This window comes from Eurosta solidaginis, chromosome 3, assembly GCF_040869045.1.
Source record: "Eurosta solidaginis isolate ZX-2024a chromosome 3, ASM4086904v1, whole genome shotgun sequence".
In the NCBI taxonomy this organism is placed as follows: Eukaryota; Metazoa; Arthropoda; class Insecta; order Diptera; family Tephritidae; genus Eurosta; species Eurosta solidaginis.
Genome location: NC_090321.1, coordinates 138,882,651 through 138,898,903, shown reverse-complemented (window position 1 = coordinate 138,898,903; position 16,253 = coordinate 138,882,651). Strand labels below are relative to the sequence as shown.

The window sequence follows — 16,253 nt, the reverse complement described above, 5'->3', positions numbered from 1 at the left end:
CACCACCACGCTTGTGCTGCCGCAACTAACTGGCAATCTACCAACATGCAAGGTGGATGCTATGGCCATGCAGGCCTTCCCGAACTTAGTATTAGCTGACAAACGTTTTTTTTTTGTCAATGAGCAAGTCGACCTGATATTAGGAGGCGACATTTACGCACAGGTGATGTTATGGGGAATAAAAAAAGACGTGTTAGGAACACTGCTAGCCCAAGAGACGGTATTCGGCTGGATATTGACCGGCCAAACCGAAACAATCTCACGCAGCGAGAAATATGTGTCCTTTGTCAGGGAAGTCCAATTAGATAGAGAGCTACGATCATTTTGGGAAACAGAGGAAGTCCCCAAGGACAAAACGTACAACCATGATGACAAGTATCGTGAAGAATTGTATAAGAAAACAACGATTCGAAATGATAAGGGTAAATATATTGTATCCTTGCCTTTTAAACAGGAATTTCCAAAATATAAACAATTAGGTCCCTCATTAAAAATTGCGTGTTCACAATTTTTCCGAATGGAAACGCGTTTAGCTAAAGACCCACCATTACAGTCAGAATACAACAGGGTCTTAGCAGAGTATGAAACCTTGGGGCATATGTCCCGGGTACCAACACACATCCCCGCTGAAGATTGTGATACCTATTTTTTACCACATCATGCCGTCAAAAAGGAAGAAAGCACAACAACCAAAGTGAGAGTGGTGTTCAATGCGTCATCATCAACTGCAAACGGAGTCAGCCTCAACGACATCCTCCATCCGGGGCCAGTTCTACAGAATGATTTAACCATTCTCATATTAAGGTGGCGGTTCTTCAAATATGTCTTCAACAGTGACATAGAAAAAATGTACAGACAGATTCTGTTGCACGATAATCACACTAAGTACCAACGGATTGTATTCCGAACAGAAAGTACGCAGCCTATACAACTATATGAGCTGAAAACGGTCACCTTCGGAGTTAACTGTGCACCGTACCTTGCAATACGAACACTGCTCCAGTTAGCGGACGACGTGGAACACAGCTACCCTATAGCATCAGATATACTACGAAATGCAATGTACGTTGACGACGTGCTAGCAGGAGGCCACACTATTACCGACACCATTAAAGCAAGGGATCAAATAACTACAGCCCTGGGGACAGCAGGATTCTTGCTGAGGAAATGGACCGCCAACTCGAACAAACTACTTAAAGGCCTACCAAAGGCTCACCTCCTAAACGAAGATTTCCTAGACTTCGAGGATACCAGTATGGTTAAAGCACTTGGCATCAGGTGGAACGCCCACTCAGATACCTTTTACTTCAAAACGAAACCCATAGAGGAACAGTCTAGCTTTACAAAACGGAAAATTCTGTCGGCGATAGCAAAATTATTTGACCCATTAGGGTGGCTGGCACCATTCGTGGTTACCGCCAAAATGTTGATGCAAGGCATCTGGTTAGAGGGAACAGGATGGGATGAAACCGTGTCGCCAGTCTCGCTGGATCGGTGGCAAAGTTTCATTGAAAGTTACCAGCACATAGAAAAAATTAAGATCCCACGCTGGGTACACTTTTCACCAACAGCCACAGTGGAGATCCACGGACTATGTGACGCGTCAGAAAAAGCATACGCAGCCACCGTCTACCTGCGCGTCAATATTAATGAGCAAATATTTGTAAGTCTGCTATTAGCCAAATCAAGAGTCGCGCCCGTAAAGACTATCTCCTTACCAAGACTAGAACTTTGTGGAGCAGTTCTCCCAGCAGAAACCCTAGAATCTATCAACAAGAACTTAATTTAGGCAAACATAAAACCTTATTATGGACAGACTCAACTATCGTCTTAGCTTGGTTACGGAAACCTCCGTGTTCATGGTCAACCTTCGTTGCCCACCGTGTGACAAAGATAATAGACCAAGTTGGGAACAGGGACTGGCGTCACGTGGACTCGGCGTCAAACCCTGCAGACTTAGCCAGTAGAGGGCTATTAGCGCAAGAGCTAGTGAACAATTCCCTGTGGTGGGAAGGCCCATCTTGGCTGTAGCAAGATGGCAAAGAATGGCCAGACCAGGAAATAAGCTACACCACAACCATGGAAGAAAAAAGGTTACAAGTCCACACAACCTCGGTTAACCGTAAAGACGAAGATATTGTAGACAGGTTTTCCGACCTTTCCCGGGCTTTAAGAGTTGTGTCCTACGTCCTACGATTCTACAAAAGGACTCATCTCAAAACCTCCTTCAATGAGACATCACTGACGATTTCACCCATTGAGATCAAAGCAACGATGTGTCGACTGATCGTCAATGCTCAACAAAACCATTATGCGGAGGAGTACAGAACACTCAAAGAAAAAGGGTCAATCAAGCCAAAGAGCGATTTACAATCCTTGCACCCATTTCTCGATGAGGACGAGACAATCAGAGTCGGGGGGCGGCTGGAGGCGTCCAAGGACCTCTCGTATAACGAACGCCACCCCATAATTCTGCCCTATCATAGTGGACTGTCTCGTCTCATCACACGATTTGTCCATAAAATCTCGTTACATGGGGGGAATCAGCTTATGCTGCGCCTGATCCGAATACAGTACTGGATATCTCGCGTAAAAAATATGATACGATCAGAAATTCACAAGTGCAAGGTATGCGCAGTTTATAGGAAACAGGCGCAAACACAATTGATGGGCATTCTACCGACCGAGCGAACCACCTATACCCGGGCATTCACTAACACCGGGGTAGATTTTGCCGGCCCCTTTGAGATAAAGAACTATCAAGGGCGAGGCTGTCGCGTGTCCAAAGGATATGTCTGCCTCTTTGTGTGTTTCTCCACTAAAGCCATCCACTTGGAAGCGACTACCGATCTGAGCACCCGGTCATTCTTGGCGGCTTTTGCCAGATTCGTCGCGCGACGAGGCTGCCCGAAGAATGTGTATTCCGACAACGGAACCAATTTTGTCGCGGCATCCAGAGCCCTCAGGGCGGAGTTCAAAACCTTCATGGCTGACTCACGCGCCGAGGTAGTAACAACCTATACATACCAAAATCTGAACTGGCATTTTATCCCTGCGTCTGCTCCTCACATGGGGGGATTGTGGGAAGCGGGAGTGAAAAGTTTAAAATTTCACTTCAAAAGGATAGCATCCAACCTTAAATACACCTTTGAGGAATTCTCTACCCTGCTTTGCAGGATAGAATCCTGCCTCAACTCCCGCCCCCTAACGCCCTCTTCAAATCAACCGTCCGACCTAGAACCATTAACCCCGGGGCACTTTTTAATAGGGGGACACCTATTAGTACCCCCGGAGCCAGACGCGGACGAAAACCCCGCATCAATTATTAATCGATGGCAGCGACTAAAGGCCCTACACCACACCTTTTGTCGACGATAGAAGACGGAATACCTCGTCGAACTTCAAAAAAGGAATAAATGGCGCCAACCTAAAGCAAACATGAAGCTTGACGATCTGGTCGTTATAAAGGAAGACAACCTGCAACCCAATGAGTGGAGGCTCGGAAGGGTTATCAACCTCCATCCGGGATCGGATGGACGAGTAAGAGTAGTGGATCTCATGACGGCAAAGGGAAAGGTCACAAGACCCCTCACTAAACTCGTGCTACTCCCATCCAGCGAAGAGGATCGGGAATCTAGAGAGCTGTAACCGAACATACAAACTACGTCCCCCAGCGGGTTAGGGGGTCAGAATATACCCGCGGTAGGTATGCCTGTCGTAAGAGGCGACTATATTCCAGATTCAAGGGGCTGTGTAGCGCAACCCTTCAGGTTGCCAGCGCAATATATATAGCTTCTCCAAACCCCCTTGTCAACCTCACCTATCCGCGGCAAATCCTGTTTCACTAACACGAGGCTCTGGCGACCCCAAGCTCTTCATGGAACTTGGGGGCGGAGAGGAGGGATGGCCTGGAGGTTTAATGTGGCCACATAAATCGTTCCCGAAATGGTCGGGCCAGCACCTTAATGGTGCTGTGTTACCGGAGCGTACCGGATCTGTATCTGGCAAAGGGCCAACACATCGATAACACCCCCCAAAACCTTCGGGGAGCAACCTCATCGCTACACCAACAACAACAACATACACTTAGGCTCTCCCCCAAAAAAAGCGTTCAAACTGCTTTCTCTTTATCAGACTGGGAAAAATATTACTAAAATTGAACATAACATTTCCTTAAATCCAATCGACGTTAAGCTGCTCTGAAACGTTAAAAGTTCTTTTGGAGCTTGACTCACAGTAACTAAAAACCATTTTCACTATCTCCAGTAAAGTTAGATTTTACCTGGAGAATAGCAATCTATCAGATAGTTTCATTTGTCATTTTCGTTTTCACCAACACATTGTGACCAACCCCCGGTTAAATCGATAACTGTGAACATTTTTTAGAAGAAATCGCAAAAATCCCTTGTGAACACACGAAAACAAGCCAAACAATTGACCTTTGCTTACACCTTTTCCCTGCACTTATTGAAAAGTGAAGGTTCAGGTAGCAATGAGAAAACGTAACATTTTATAAAACGAAATTGCCCACCGTGGCAGTATTTAAAAAACAAAAATGCTTTAGAAAAATGAAAAAGCCTTTCTTTTCTCAGTAAAATTACATTCGCTTATCTAATGCCGTTCAGAGTGCAGAGCCTTTCAAAAATAAGGATTTTACATTCTCAGTTTGGCATTTTTAACATGTAACTATTCGACATAATTTTAATTTTATTGTAGGCTGGTGTTTGGAAAAAACTTTGGAATTCGCACAAAATATATTACTTTACAAAGAGCTGTTCAGTCAACTGGCAAGAGAGGCTGTCCAATTACAAGCCCCAATACCACATGTTGTGATTGGTAATCAAATTCGTGCTACGTTACTACCCGGCATACAACTTATCATATCCCTATGCCACTCAACAACATTTGACTCGAGTCAACCAGGTCCTATAAAGGATCATGACCATGTACATTGTTCCCACATGACACTACACTTCCACTTACGCCTACATTCTGAGCAAAGATTTCTACATATCTTAAATATAAACAGCGTCATGTAAACACTCACCTGCCCTTATCGTCATTCGATTGATTCATAATTCTTGTTTTTACCACATCAGCTGGTGTTCCCATAATCGCAGCCACAAATCCAGCACAAATAGATGAAAGTACATGTACCGTATGACAATCAGGCAGACTCAATTGGACCATTATCATATGCTTTATAGTATCATATGTTGTGAGATCACCAAAATTAACAAGTGCTGCGCGTTGCACATTCCGTACGCTACCCTTCCTTAAACCAGCTATACCACCACGACGTATAATTTCTTTAAAGGCATGTGCAGCACCATGAACACGTGCAGGTTCGCCCATTAGCCGGCGTTTGCCCTCCATTTGAACTTGTACCTTAACAAGATCAGCTGGTGAAGCTAGCCATTGTGATACTGCTCCTGCAGACACAACACAGAGAGCAGACCTCCACAATGGTAATGTCATATGGCCATTCTCATCGCTCCCCAATGTGCAACGTAGGAAATCATAGCTACACATACGTATGCTACTATAGACTACATGACGGTAAAGTGCTGGTGAGATACCTTGCCACAGCTTCATAGTGCCCTCTTCCCTGACAATGCCATACGCTGTCGCTATCATACCACGATATTTATGCTTAATGCTTGTATTTGTATCAACTGCTGCTTCCCCCTGAATTTGTAACCGTGTTTTAGTCGGATCTAGTGGATAGGTGGTTAGTTCCGCAAGTGAAGCAGCTACAACGAATACCACATAAATGCAACCAAATGAATCTGCATAATCACACTTCACTGGACGCATTTGATTGCGTGTGGAAGATGTGGCCATTGGTGGTGGAGGACACTCTGCACCGGATTTACTCCGAGTTGGCTTTGCATAGTGACGTTTTTATTGGTTAAAGGTAGACGATTTTAATATCTCTAGTAAAAGAAAACGAAAAATTAGAGAATGAGTAAATAAAATTAAGAAAAAATTACCGAACATTGTCCCTCATGCTATGCCACGGCGAAAGATTCCATCAGCTTTACGTGTACTACCACATGAATCATAATGATATGCCCACCATATATAAAAATCCGCAACCATGGTTCCTATACCTGCATTGAATAGTTGCTCATAGCATTCCATAGGATGCTGATGACTCTCAATAAATTTCATATACAATTTCACCCAGTTTATAGCAGATTAAAGCCTTTTGCTTATTGGTTAGTGATGGGCAACGAACGACATACTCATTAAATTGCTCTAGCATTTGTCCAATTCGGTAAGCTTCATAGCCTATCTGTCGTACAAATTCCTCCAAATTTGAATAATTTCCTGATCGGCATACATCCAAAAAATCAACTAAATAATGCTCGGGCACAATGCCAGACATTTCCAACAAATCTGCAGTGCTAAGAGTATTTGTTGTTCCTTTGAGGCGATAACATGATTGAAGTGTCGTTATGGCGCGCCTCATACCACCACCAGATATTTATACAATCGACTGAAAAGCAGTATCATCTATCTTGACGCCCTCCAACTCACAAATATGACGCAAACGTGCAATGATTTGTTCATCACCCAACGCTTTAAAACAAAATTTTGTGCAACGCGATGTAATCGGCTCAATAATGCGCGACACATAAGTGCGCACTAAACAGAAGCGTGTACTACAACTTTCCTTCTCCATGGTTCGACGTAGGGCAGCCTGTGCAGCCATGAATGTAGGAACAATAAAGTGCGGATTTATCGCTACACGAGATTTTCGATGCAATTTTACATACATTTTTTTCAACAAACTTTTCCTTGTAAATCATTCGAAGCACCACGCTGTGAGAGGTTACCAAAATAAATTCATTTGGGTCTTGCAAGAAGGTCGCTGAACTTATCCAATCAGTAATTTCAAATGTATTGATCTCATTAAAGCTATACTCTTCATTTCAAAAATTGTATTGTAGGAACATGCACTCCTTTTCCCCGTGTGCAATTAATCGTCCATAGCCTTCACTGGTTGTTGCCGCAGCAACAATGCTATGTACCTTTGCTCTTGACTTTTGTGAAAGCACGCAGCCTCTGTTTGCATTTTGTATATGAAGATGTAATTCGTTGCAAACACCTCTTATTATTGCTCCTCCTGGCAGTATTTTAATAGCTATAGAATCAGCAATTGTCATCTCCGTATCGGCAAGCATTATCTCTGGCAGCAAGAATTGTACTGGTTTTATCAGTTCCGGGATGTCCGTATAAAAGCATATTTGGCAAGTCAGCCCCATCAAGACATTTGCGATTTTTAAATTTCATGTTGCTCCCAAACTGTGCAGCTCACCTGAAAGAAAAAGAAAGAAAATGAAAATTAACAATGTGTGTAAAAATTACAATTGATGCGTACCTCGTTTTTTCTCATCAATGACAGGAATTTCATTGAAGGGTAACACAATCCACTTTCACAATAACACAATGTACACTACAAAAATTCATATGGTGTTGCCAGATGCTAAGGCAGCAAACCGGGAAAAACGCGATCACATTTATTTTTTTTCCCACTGCCTTCTTTTTTTGGGCCGTGTTTTACGAATTTATAACCTGAAATAAATGATCTTCTCCAAATATCCTATTACCACCCAGATCAAATACACCTGATTTCTTATAGTGGGGTTAATGCACAATGTATTTATCACACTTTACAATAGCTTTTTGCTGATTACACTATACAAATATAAACTTAGGAGCGGAAATGTATCGTAAGATGTAGGGGCGTATATGGGCAGAACGCCTCAACCGATGCCCCCCCCCCCCCCCCCCCCCCCGAGGACGTCGTCAGGCCAAGTAACCGTCGTTTTACACAAATAGGGCTCGGCTTTATAACCAAAGGCAACCAGTGCCGGATCTCAGGGCGAGTATAGTACTCGAAGAAATAATTCTTCAGGATCCGCTCTTCCATCACCATGTCACCAAAAAAATTCAGACCAATCGCGTCACGAATACCCCCCCAATATCTTTCGCACCACCTGGGTGCAATCAGTCATCGCCTGAAAGAACTCAAAGGCCACGGGACAACGCGATAGATCCAGTGGAGTCGGGTCCCGAAGAAAAATCCCCCAATCCGAGAAAGCCGGCACCAGAACCTTGCCTGAGCACGTGCGCCGACTCCGACCCTCAGGTGTCCCTGCCCCTCGTGCAGGCTCCGCAGCCCCCTTCCTCCGTACAACTCGTGGTACTGGCTTCACAATCTATACAAAACAAATGAAAAATAAGAGAGTTTCAATCAAGGTTTATCTCAGATTAAGGAATAAATAAAACTTACCTCTGTTTTCTTTGGCACGTTCGGCATCCTTGATTGCTGCTTTAAAATGATTAATTAGCCACACAACCAAATACGTTCCACAAAAGTCACCCCCATGCGCCATCTGTCGGCAAAATACTGACAACCGGCCAAAAGCTTACCGCGTGGCCACACTTAAAGCCAAATCCGTCAGATCGCACACGAAGCGCACCGTCATAGAGAAGTAATTGCCATTTTAAACAGATCGCGTGTACATAAAGATAATTTGCATAAAAACCACGTTGTATATCGAATTTGTGTTTTTCAAACAAAAAAAAAACCCCAAAATCAAGGCTCTTGTGCAGCTAACTGCCTAAGTAATTGTAGCTTGTTGCCAACCTTTTGTGAATATCTTCTCGACACCCAACTCCCCTCAAGCATGATGAAATTCCCTCAAATTCTAAACCCTGACCAATGACAATTACCCCTTTTCAGATCCAGTATGACCCGGTACACGACTCTACGCAGGAAGGCGGAACGCATGGCCCAGCGGTACCCGAAACCATTCCACCTGTGCGACAAACGACATCCGATCCGGTTATGCCCGGTCTACCGAGCCAAATCGGCCGAGGAAAGGCAAAGGGAAGCCGCATTAGGACGGTACTGCGGCAACTGCCTGTCAGTAGCACACCGCACCGCCGACTGCACGAGCAAAGGACGTTGTCACCAGTGCCAAGGGGACAACCACACCACGTTGCACCAGAGCTTCGACAATCCGGAGCCCCAGAAAGTTGATACCAGGCCATGGAGCGTTCAGATGGATAGCGAGGACGAACACATTCTGTCTCTTCAAGCATCAGAAATAGGAACTGACAGCGGGCCACGCGAGCTAGAAGAAGGAGAATTGGACTAAGCCGGAGAGGTATCACGGCCTTTCCGCCCGGCCACCAGTAGGAGGGTGGAACCAAGGAAGTTCCGGCCCCCACTCGCACACGAACGCCGCAAAGATGGAGCGGAATCACGGACTTTCCGCCCATCAACTACACACCAACGTCACCAAAGAGCGAGGAAGCGGGGCTCAGATCGTCACAAGGGAATAGCGGAATCACGGACTTTTCGCAGCCCGAACCGGCGTCAATGTACACGAGGAGCGGAATCCCGGACTTTCCGCCCCCGTCAAGGATACGAGTTAGAGAGAGTAGGTTCGCAGGGCCAGCTTGAACGACATTCTCGACGACTGCCAGCTGCCTTCAGAACGGGGCAAATTACGCGGGAGATCGTAGCACTTCGGCCCTTTACATCGATATCGCCAACTGCCGTGATCAAAATCGAGGCGCGAGGGCGGTTGCACCTGATACGCGCACTCATCGACGCGTGCGCCACAACTTCTATAATTTCACGCGACCTGGCTCGACAGTTACACCTCGACGAAGAAAACTACGGATCACAACGAGGGTGCCTCTTGCGAATAAGGGATAAACATGGGCAGAACCGTAGGCTCACGATTCACGCTAAGATCGTTCCCAACTACGCCCGTGTGAGTCCAAGCGCGAACGTCGACCCTTCGGTCGCGACACCCTATACCCATATGCAGCTCGCCGATCCAACATTTTTTGTGTCAAGTCCGGTTCGACTCGTGTTGGGAGCCGATATATATCCGGAGCTGATACTGCCGGGCATATTGCCATCTACGTTTGGCCCTTTTTTAGCCCAGAGCAGTATATTTGGCTGGCTCTTGTCTGGGGCATGCCGCTCCTAAATCTTCCTCAACCCTCGAACTAGCTTCACGTGCCATTCGTGTGAAAAGAGGTGCAAAAAATTGAACTCAACCACGTACTATTTCCTAACGTTTACTTTTTCTTTACTACAGCTCCACGATTTACGAATGGAACCGAAATACTAATTTCTGTGTCAAGCAAAAGACCGCCATGCCGCTGCCCTTATTGGGACATCCATGAATTTCGTTCATTTATATATTAGTTAGTATTAAGTTGATCAGGAAAGATGGCCGCAGAGATCTACCGATGTTGCTTCGAGCAAGGGGGCCGGCATGTTTAGGCCATCAAGCTAAACCCCAGAATGAGCACGGCCAATAGTGACCCAGCCTAATGTAAACTATCTGTGTTTGCTTCTATCTACTTTCGCGCACTAACACCAACGGCTATATATATGTCCGTGCAGGCGTATGTGTACGTGTTTGTGCGCGACTTTCCAATTTAACTTTCCAAATTTAACTTACTTTCGTTCAATTACCCCTCAAAACCGCTTTTCGACGGAATTGAAGGGTGAACGCGTTTTACAAGAAACAAACTCTTTCACTTCTTTTTTGGAAAGCTCCGTGATCACTGCAGCCATCAGCCCTGTTATAGGTAAGATTTTTCTTTTCGCTTGTATAACTTAACCTATGTATAATTAATCAAACTGTGAATTAGCTTTTGTATATATATTGTGAGTTAGCTTTGAACTGAAAATAATTAAATTGTTACATTCTTGAATTTAATCTGCTGTGTGTTCTTCTCCTTTTTTCTCTTTTTTCAACGAGCGCAAAAACCCCTTGGGAACTCACTTGAGCTATCGAAGCCCCAAGAAGCCCCCCAACAAAATAGCCCGAATAGTTTTTTTCCGATTTCCCATTATACTTCTCCTACTTTTAGTCACTTCAATATCCCTTCTTGCTCTACTCACTTCTCTATCTTTATCCTTCACTACTTTCCGGACAGAGCTAGGGTTTTAGGGATCATGGTTGCAACATCACTATCGATGTTGTGCAGCAAGCGATATGTGCAGCCATGATAAAATCAGATGGGTGTTGTATCTCTATCCTTTCAAGGTTCCTTTTGCTATCTTCAAAGCTGGCGCTAGTGGTACTTGGAGAATTTAGAGGTGCATATACATATGTGGTTTCAACCTTCTTTTATTAAAACTTACTTTCCTTTTTTTATTATTTTTTTTTTTTGGGATGTGCATGCACTTGCTGGAGCTACTGCACACTCGTTCCAGCAACAAATGTGAATGAGGCTTGCAACATGCATTCAAATGGGGGTAGTTTTTCAAAGGCAGGATAAAGGTGTTGCATCCGTACATCAGTACCGAGTACTTGGTATTGACGTGCGCCCTTTATAGTAGTATATAAGGGATTAGTTAGCTGTCGTGACAAGGACAGAATGATTCCGGACTGAAACCTCCCACAATGACCTCACCGAGGGCAACACCATACGCACCAAGAGTAACAACATAAACAGTTATAGATAAACCAGGAAGGATAGATAAATCGGATATTTTTTTTCTTTGCAAGAACCTTTTTAATATATATGGAATCTTTTTAATATACATAGTATTAAAGATACTTATATCCACACACACCACGAACACACAAAAGCAAATCAATATATACCTAACCAAATAAAGTAAACTTGTTTCCGGTTTGAATTATATTTTATAGGAAATATAAACTCTTCGCCATATATAGGCCTTTTTTGTTTTGTTGTATGTATAACTTTTAAAACATGTTAAATATACACACGTTTATTAAAATACACACAAAACTATAATTTATTTGGGGTTCAGTGGGAAAAATCCTTTGTAATCCTTAAAACGGAATATTTGAATTTATATTTGATTTTTACCAACAAAATATTATTTTTTTTTTATTTGCAAAATTTCTTCTACTGGAAAATAATTGCGAAATATTTTGCATTCCTTTTCTTATTTTTTTATAACTAACTATTTATTTATATATTTTTGATATTTTTTAGTAAATTTTGATTTAATGTTGTAAAATCTGAGTTCCGAATTACAACTCCTAGTTTTGGTTTAAATTCTCAATTTCGAAATTTTTTTTTTTTTTCGAATTTCGTAAACTCCTATATCTGTTTTGAATTTATTTAAATATAAATTCGCAGAAGTCTGTCTAGTTTGTGAATTTTTAATTTACAATTCGAAATTTCCTTTATATTTACAATTCTATTTAGATACATTTTTTTACTCTCTTTTTATAAGATATCACACCGATTTGATATCCTTACTTTGAGTTTAAAGCAAACCCTTTGAATTTTTACTTTCTTTAGTTTAAATTTAAGTTAGATTTTCTTTTTAATGTTTTGGAGAGTAATATTTATTTCCAACGGCTTCCAAACCCTTAATATTACCATTTCTTTCAGTTACTTGAATTACCTCTTTATCCTTTTTAATTTAACTTCTTTTGTATGTTATATTTTCTTAGGTTTTTCAATTCAATTTCAAAAAAATTTTATTTAGTTTTATTGCTTCTACATATCATACCTATTTAAACGAATCAATTTGGATTGAAATTTCATCCCTGGTTCTCTGTACTTTGGATTAAAACTTCAGTTTTAATTCCCATATGTGATTTGAATTTCTAATGAGTTATTAGGAATTTTAAAGCTTCTGCCTTCTAAACAGTTAGTTAAAATTTTTATTTTTTTGGAATTTTTTTGAATTTTTAATTCCATTTTTTTTAACTTTAAAATTTTTAATACATATTTTTTGAAATTTGTTTTGAATTTAAAAATTATTAGATTTTTTTCTGATTTTATTCTTATAAATATAATCCCTTTATTACTACTTAAATCTAAGTTTTACATCATTTTTTTTTATCAATTTTAATTTTCGAATTTTGAAATTATTTTTTTTTTCTTTTTTTGAATTTCTTTATTCTCTTTACTTTTAGTGTTAAATCAGACTCGAAAATTTACTTTTTATTTTTGTATTGAATTTTTGAGCTTTTTATTTTAGTTTAAGTCTAAAGTTTTTTCAATCGTAGTTTTATTCTTAAATTTATACCTTTTATTCTTATTTTTTCATTAAAATATTTAAATTTAATTCCTGTAATTAAATTTTTTTTGTTTTATTTTTATCATTTCTTCCTTGTCATCCCACTTGAATTATTTGTATTTTTTTGGGGAACTTCTGTTTATTTTAAGTTACACTTGCTATTAAATCTTTAATTTTAATTTTGAGTAAATCACTAGAATTTTTAGTTTTCGTTCAATTGCTTTAGTTTCTTTTTTAAGCACTTGATTCAATTTCCCGTGTTTTTGCCTTTTTTTAATTGCTATTTAATTTCGTAATTTTCTTTTATTTGTTTAGTAAATTTTTTTGAGTTATCTGTTAAGTTTTCTTACTTGAATTTTTTTTTTTTTTGTTTGTGAAACTTTTTTTTCTTCTAAATTTTTTGGGTTCTGATTTTCAATCAGTTTTGTTTAAGTTGTTTTAATTTTTTTTTTGGAAGGAAAATTGAAGGTCATTTTTAAATTTAGTTTGCGGTTACTGCGTGTTTGAGATTGTGTGAATCCGCAGAGTGTGTCTGGGTACATGTCTGACGGAGATAACAGGGAAGAAAAAGTTTTTGGTGGTTTGGGCCTGTTCAGCGGAGACAGGCGTATCACTCGTGGCTTTGCGCGTGCACTTGGAAATCAGGTGGTTGGTTCACTGTTCAACCAAATTGATACAGGTATTCAACACCCGGTAGATTTCGTCCCTGTAAACTACTTTAACCAGTGCACAGCTAGAATCTTCGGCTCATTCGAAGGCGGGAGCGGACGCGAGGCTAGTGTGTCCATTGTGAACCAGGTAGTGGCAAATAGGTCCGAAGAGAGCCTGAAATTTTCGAAAAAGCTTGACGAGATTTTAGGGATGGCAGACGAAGAACAGGGCGGTGCTGAGGGGGTCGTTGGTCCAGTAGGGAATCAGATGCCAGTGGTTCCGCAGCTGGGGTTGCGGCAACAACAGGGAACAGGATGGCTATCACCGATACAAATACCGAACAACTAGTCGTTTGATGGCCCATGATGGCGCAGTAAGGCGATTTAATGGCGCAGTGGACAAACGCGCTCGGAAACATCAAGATGTATGTAGCCAACCTCAGCGGTCGAGTAGCAGAGATCGAAACCTCCGCAGCACAGGCACTGGATCACCGCTCAACTCAGGCATCGACGCCGAACAACAGAGGTCGAACAAACTCAGATGGAGCAGGCAACAACACCAACAACGGAGAAACACGAACGGACGGAGGAAGTCAGGCCACACAGGAGCCACAGCGTTGAAAGAAAATGGACCTGGAGAAGTGGCATATAAAGTTTGACGGCACGGATAAGGGGATTTCGGTCGAAAGTTTTTTATTCCGTATTGAGAAGATGAGGGTCCAACATCAAATAACTCATCACCAACTGTGTAAAGACTTTCATTGCCTCGTGTTGGGCGCGGCTTTGAAATGGTACTGGCAGGTGTTGGAAGATCAAGCAGAAGATCTAAAATTCGGTTACATGGACCTGAAGTTAGAACTGCTCGCCCATTTCAAGACTGCAGAGTCCGACTACGAGGTGATTCGACAAATCATGGAACGGAAACAGTGGGTGCATGAAGGATTTGATGAATTTTATGGGAAGTACATAATTTGACGTTCAGACTTCTGAAGAGAATTCCTGAAAAGGAGCTGGTAGGAATCATTAAGGGGAAATTAAAGCCATACCTGGCTAACCTTACATTCTCCTCGAAAATGGACAAACTAGCCGAGCTAAAAGCAAGTGTAGGCGTGCCGAAAAGGTCATCAAGGAAAACAAAATTAGGTCTAAAGGGGCGGTAAGCGAACTGGTATAACCCGACGTACAGTTCCAGAAGAGATTGGCAGTTCCAAGCCGCTTGAAGCGATAGGGAACCCATTTAAAAATAGGTCGAACGGTGGTCAGCTACCTGATAACAGGACACAAAACCTGGCACCGCGTGGTGCACCTGTCACAACGTCTACAACCGGTACCAAACCAACTATAAACTCTTTATCCTCACCTTTCCACATAATGTTGTGCTTCTCGTGTGGAATGCCGGTTGACCATTTTGTTAAGAACCCCTTTGGAAGCTAGCAAGGAGACGCGATGCAAATCTAGCTTCCACAACATGATCTGCTTTTCCGTGTGAGGGGGGGGGGGGGGGAAGCTCTTTTTGTGTTTTCAAACCTCCTAAGGGAAACGGGAATCTGAAAAAATTACCGGGGTACTCAGCCAGGAGAAGGAGCGCCCGGACAACAAGTTATGAAATTTTAAAAAGAGAAAATAATAATGAAAGAACAGAAAATAGCTTAGATGTAAGAAAGAAGAGAGAATTGAAGTCTTAAATATAAGGAAACTAGAATATGAAGAAGGCCGGAGGAGAATATTTAACGAGGAGTTAGTAGAAAGAAGAAGAAGCGGAAATTTAAAAAGATAAAAAAGATGAGAGAAAAGAGAGAAAAGAAAAAGATGTTTAGAAGAATCAGGAGTAAAATAATTTCGACAATAGTCACTTTAAAAGGTGACAATAGATTTTTTTGCGCAAACAAAGATAGGGGGTAAAGGACGCATTAGCTTTGTAGATTCGGTAGCAGGAGCATATTTTCTGGGGAAAAATAGTGAGAAGTTTTTAGAAGGGCACGAAGCAAGGATTCTGCCAATAACACATCAATTTATTAGACCGCAAACGGAGGAGAAACACCAGTGGCAGGCGAGGTAGTATTACCAGTGATGTGGGATGAGATGTGTAGGGACTTGGAGTTTTTAATAGCGCCAGGGCTCCAACAAGAAGTATATTTAGGGATTTACTTTTGGAAGGTGTTCAACCTAAATGTAGTTAGTAGAGGTCACAACAGCTCGTCAAACCCACACGACAGTAGCAGAGCTCGTTCCAGCCGAGGGGGACTTGTCCTTCGACGCCGTACAACATGTCTTATCCTCAGACCAGACAATAGCTTTAGAGAGGGTAAAGGCACAATTCCTGTCATTCGCTGTCTTAGGATTAGGCCGTACCAGATTAGAAGAACATGTGATAGAGGTACGCGATGAGAATTTACCTGTTAAACAACGCCACTATCCCATTTCAATAACGAAACAAAAATTGGTTTGCTGGGTAGAGCTTTTATGGTCGTTTTAATAAGTGTACTTTGTTGTTTTTGTATTCTTTGACGCGTTTCGACGCTAACTGCGTCATCATCAGAAAGCTGTTT

General features: G+C 41.9%; 2 pseudogenes; both read right to left on the bottom strand.

Moving 5' to 3' along the window:
• Positions 1–5,043: 5,043 nt before the first annotated feature.
• On the bottom strand, positions 5,044–5,844 carry LOC137243177 (mitochondrial uncoupling protein 4 pseudogene; annotated as a pseudogene).
• Positions 5,845–6,160: 316 nt separating this feature from the next.
• LOC137243172 (replication factor C subunit 4-like) lies at positions 6,161–7,299 on the bottom strand (annotated as a pseudogene).
• Between the last annotated feature and the right edge of the window lie 8,954 nt (positions 7,300–16,253).